This window comes from Tupaia chinensis, unplaced genomic scaffold (assembly GCF_000334495.1).
Source record: "Tupaia chinensis unplaced genomic scaffold, TupChi_1.0 Scaffold000600_1, whole genome shotgun sequence".
In the NCBI taxonomy this organism is placed as follows: Eukaryota; Metazoa; Chordata; class Mammalia; order Scandentia; family Tupaiidae; genus Tupaia; species Tupaia belangeri.
Window position 1 is genome coordinate 6,104,573 of NW_006160117.1, and position 6,092 is coordinate 6,110,664.

Below are 6,092 nucleotides of genomic sequence, written 5' to 3' on the forward strand. Positions count from 1 at the left end.
CCGCAAGGGGGGGGGGGGTGGGGGGTGGGGATGGCCACGCTGCAATCCCTTCTCCTCCATTCTCCTCTCGGGATCTCAGGCAAGCACGCACACGCGCCCAGCATGAGTTTAAACCACAAGTCCAGGACTTGAACCACGGTAAACTACATGGGAGTCCAGTGACATAGCCATTATGCTAACTGCTGGTCCCAACAGGCTTACTCTTACCCCGAGGGGCCCAGTTCAATATAGAAATAATGTCTACTACAGTACATTCCCCTACTATGATAGGCACCACATTTTGTGTTTTATGGTTCTTTTTTCCTTATTGAGTCATTAAAAGAAAACTTCAAGTTAGCCTATACTGCTAAATACCCTGAACAAATGGATATTTAGTGGTATGCTTATCACTTTGGATTCCCATGTTCTCTTTTTTATTATTTTTTTATTTTATGTATTTAATCACTATACAGCACTCTGTTTCTAAGATAAATTTACCCAAATTGAATAAACTTCACACCAGTCCAGTTGAGGATACTAAACACATTGCCATCAACTGATAACAACCCACTTCTGTGTCCCACAAATGTTCCACCTCTCTATTTTCCTCCTTAATTCCCTCTCAGCCTCCTCCCACATTGTCTCCAGAATATATAACCATTTGTAATGTTTCTATGTCCTCCAACCTCTCAGTTTCCACCATTGAATACATACATTGGGCATATGTTAACTGGAGACATACAGTGTGTCTTTCATAGCCTGGCTTGCTTCACTCAGCAGCAAATCTTCCATATTTATCCACTTTCTTTCAAATGCCAGGGTCTTAGTTTTTATGGCTGCATAGTATTCCACAGAGGATATGTGCCACAGTTTTCCAATCCATTCATCTGTTCATGGGCATTTGGGTTGGTTACATGTCTTAGCAATTGTGAATAATACTGTAATTAACATAGAAGTGCACATACTTTTCTGTCTGAGCATTCTCCTATCCTTTGGGTAGATACCCAGGGTGGAATTGCTGGATCACATGGTAGTTCTGTTTTTAGGTCTTTGAGAAACCTCCATATTGTTCTCCACAGTGACTGAACCAATTTACATTCCCACCAGCAGAGTAGGAGAATTCCCTTTTCACCACATCACTGTTAGCACTTATCATTTACTGTTTTTTTCATCTTTGCCATTCTGCCTGGGGTTAGGTGGTATCTCAGTGTGGTTTTGATTTGCATCTCCCTTATGATGAGTGATGTTGAGCATTTTTTCATATGCTTTTTGGCTGTTTGCATGTCTTCCTGTCTTCCTTAGAGAGTTGTTTATTCAACCCCATTTCCCATCTTTTAACTGGGTTAGTCATTTTTTTTTTCAGGTAAGTCGATTGAGTTTCCTGGGTATTCTTGTTATCAGTCCATTATCTGAAGCATAGTTGTACTTTTAGGTTTTTGTCTGTTAATTTTGTGTTTTCTTGATAGAAATTTAGCTTCTTTTCAGTGGAAGTATGATTTCACTGACCTATCCTCTCCATATTTCTTGAAAAAGTATCAGTAATTTTCATGGTTAGTCTCTATTTTATTACAAGGCATTATAGTCATTATTTAAAGGGTATTTTATAATAAATATTAGTTTATAATAAATTCATATTCATAATATCCAATAAAACAGTAAGTTGAACACATTGCTCAAGTACAATATATGGAGAGCAAACAAAGTAATGTAGGTGTCATTCTCCATTTTTTTGCAATGTTGAACTATACCTTGTCTACATGGTCTTTCAAGACCCCACCCACTGTCTGTGGGTATGATTATCTGATAGCTGGAGAGGGCACATTATCAATCAGAAAATACAAATTTCACAAAGCGTAATTTATTCCTCATTTTGAAATTTAAGATAAGCTTTCATAGAATTTCTAATATTTTCCACCATCTCAATGAATCATATTGTTTAAAGTTGAACTATATGCAATTGCTTATTTATTTATTGCTTATTTATTTTTTACTGTGATTTCTGGTTTACATATACTTACTGTACATCTTTGCAGTGTATAGTATGGTTTTTTGAAACATTCATATGGTCCATGATAATCCAATCAAGGATATGCCATATTTATCCTATTTGACATTGTGTTTCTGAAGTAAAAAACGGTTACATATGGGTCATTTCATATGGTTCAATGCAACTTATCACTGATACAATTGAGGAGTAAAAATTTGGAGGCAGAATTTTGATCCCATCACTTAGCTATCCCTGAAAATTTGAGATAATAATTTGTGTCTTTGGCAATCTGAACTATTGGGAGGTTTAAACAATATGACTTTCCTAAAATGCTACCAAAGTCTGGCATAGCCAGAAATCAGATTACCACAATGCTTAAGATGGTGATTCCAGACATCAGTCAACTGTAGTATTAAATCCTGATTCTATCATCTACTAGGTAGTCATCATGTAAAATTCCACAGACATTCTGGGCCTCTGTTTCCTCATCCATGAAATAGGTATATAATGAAACCTATAGCTTAGTGTTGCAATAAAGATTACATTGGATATGTTTATAAAATGCTTAGATAAGTGCCTGGCACATAGTAAGCAAATAACTATTCATTTTTCATTAGGGAAGGATCTCATTAAGAATCAGCACCTTGAGACCAGCAGATGGCATAATGGTTATGTCGCTGGACTCCCATGTAGTCGAAGGTGGTTCAAGTCCTGGATCTTGTGGCTTAAAACTCACACTGGGCATGTGTGCATGTGTGCCAGAATCCCAAGAGGAGAATGCATTGCAGTGTTGCCATCCCCCCTGGGGAGTGATTTCTCACTTTCTGTCTCTTTGTTTCTCTGGTGAGCACACACGCCCTTATAGAAAAAAGCTCTCTTTAAAAAACAATAATAATAATTAGCAGCTTTTGGGCTGGCTCCATGGCCTGGGGGTTAAGGTAAGAGGATCCCATGTGGACAGCTGTGTGGTTCAAGTTTTGGACCCGGCAGTTTGAGCAACATGCCAGGCACATGTGCATGCATGCCCAAAAATATGAAGGGAGGGAGAAATGGAGAAGAAGGAACTATGGCATGACTATGCCCTATGGGGGTGGGGGGTGAGTGTTCTCCTCTCCTTCTTTTTCTGTCTCTTTGTGGTGAGCCCATGTGCCCTCTGGCACACACACACACACACACACACACACACACACACAAATTAACAGCTTTTTTTCTGCCCCCTTCAAGTGGACACAATCAAGAAATGCAAACAAAAGTAAAACGAATGAAATATAAGCCAATACCAGAACTGAAAACAACAGACATCTCAATCCCAAACATGATGGACAAAACTTTAATACTTATAAGAAGCCAAAAGATCACAAGCGTAATAATTATTTGCTAATGTAGAAAGTGGTAATACAAAAGAGTAGAATCTACCTTAAACATCTCCATTTGTACCAGGTGGAAAGTTAAGCTGCTGCTTTAGTTACTTGGCATTTTTCAGTAATGCTTCACTTTGCCAACGTAAAATTTTGGTGCAGTGAATTGTTGAAATCCTCGATGTTCTTTCTCTACATGGCTTCTGCTCCAAGGAAAATGTGGCATAAGGGGCTCACAGCGAGAGTTACTATCAAAAGCTAGGCAAGCAGAGAAATAATTTTGCTACTATCACAAGCTGCAATTATGGAACACAATAGCACCTTCAGGCCAAATGTTAAATCCTATGATTTGAAACATTTGCCCCAACTCTGTCTTACCCATACTTTGAAGTTCTATAACTTCTCTAACAGAGTTTCCCAGACTTTCTTGGTTCATGGCATCCATAGTTTCCTCAGTAATTTTTTTCATGACTCCCTAGCCCAAAAGGAAGTCCTGTTTACTAAACAGTTTCAAACTACTTCATTATTTTTAACTTAACAATTTAGCTGTTTAAAAAAAAATGCATGAATTGAAAGAAAATTAATTGTGAATAATCACAACTATTTACCAATTGGATATATGCACCTGTTGGTCACCAAACAGTTTCTCAATCCTTAGAATCAGATTGGACATTGCCACCTACATTTCCTGTTTTGCACTGATTCATGCACAGCACTTGCTGTCTATTGCAACCGCCAGAAAGCTAGTTTTGCAGATATAACATCATTAAAATGAATGCAACTCACCTGGTGTCCTGCAAATGTCACTGAGTTTTTCTTGAAATTTTAGATTATTTCATGGTACTTCTGTAAGTTTGCTGCAGCAACCCTGGACACCTTGGCACACAGAGAACTATGTATTATAAGTTATTTCAAATATTTACCTATTGTGTATAGACTTTTTTTTTTTTTATGGATCTAAACATTACATTCTATCTTTCAGGGTGTTTTCTTTAAAATTGACTGGATGATGGCATTTGATTGAGTAAATATAAGGAACTATATCATCATAAAATATTTATTGAGATGTTATTGTATGTAAAGGAGTTCAGAGAGAAAAAAATAGTTATATAATCCTCAAATTTAGTGGAGTTGGCTACCCCATTTACACATACATGCATTTATACATTTGTAATCTGATGTCATTTCCTCACTGAATTGTGTTAATATCTTTCCTGTATCCCTACTATGTAGGCTTTCACAGTTTGAATTCCCTTTCTATTTCCTGCTCATGCCATCTTTCCCCCTGCCTCCCACTTCTCCACACTCAAATTTCTGACCACCACCCTAATATGTTCCATGGTTCTCAACTCCCATTCATTTTTCTGTCCCAGCTCAAATACCTTTCTTTGTGAAATATTTCCCTACTATTACCCCAACTACGCTTCCCATTTCAGGCATAATCACCCATTTTTTTTCCTGTCTCTACTCAATACATACATCTGTGTTTCTATCATTGTTCTGTAAAAGAAGAACCACTAGAATGGATGGATGAATGGACAAAAATGATAGATCAATAAGGAGAGAGATGATAGACAGACAAACATGGGATTTCTTAAAGGAATGTGACTTTTCATGATTATCAAGGGAGCTGATTAAATAGTCTGTGTGAGGCAGTTATTTTTATATCTGGTACTGATGTTTGAAGTCTATAGAGAAGTTACTCAAAAGGGAAGATACCAGGGAATCAAGAACAAACTGGAATGCCAGCCTGTGGTATGGTGGTTAAGACAGCTGAATCCCACACTGGTTCTAGCCCCAACTTGGCAGCTTGAAAAACAATCCAAGCACATGTGCATATGTGCCCGAAATTCCCGAAGGAGGGAGAAATGGAGGAAAAAGGATTGTAGCATGACGATTCTCTCTTGGGGATGCTTTCTCACTTTCTCTCTCTCTCACTTTCTCTCTCTCTCTCTCTCTCTCTCTCACACACGCACCCTCTGGTGAAACTGAAAACAAACAAACAAACAAACTGGAATCCATAAAGCAAAGGTGAGCTAGAACCAATGAGAACTTACTAGAACCTAGGTCGATCTTTCACCATCTCAAGCTTCCCAACTTCGACATTGAGAGTGTCCTGCAAGAGAAGCTGGTGCCTGTCACCATCAAGCTAAACAGTCATCTGCCCTGAGAAAGAAGTTTAAAGAGAAGCTATAAGGGCTCTTGACCCAGCAGATGTCCCACACTAAGCCTGTAAACCCACAGAGGAGGGTATGTGAGCTGTAACAGAGCCTTATACCCTACACTGACTTAAAGCATAAAATGAGGATGGTAGCTGCTTTACTTCTGCCTTCCAAACCTCACAAAAGGTATCTCTTCTGACCCACACTAACCTGGGACTATGTAGAGAAAGAAATTCTGGGAAACATAGTTTCAACATGGCTATGATGCTATAAGAGAATTTCAAAAGGTTCATGGAAAAATGAAATGAAATTTGGTGCAAAATTTTGAAATTCAAGGATAGTTTCTCATAATACATATTTCCAATAAAGTCTTTGAAGGCCCATCATACAACACAAATCCTTTAAGAGCACTTGTCCCACTGTCAGTTGTTTAGGTGCCTGCCTCACCCTGATATGTGCTTCTGGAAGGTGGAGGTCACAACTTATTCATATTATATCCCTAGTGCTTTATACAAAACCTGTCACATAATAGGGACTCACAGATATTTGGCAAATGATGAGTGAATAAATAAATTAATAGGAAAATATGATTAATACCACCAGATA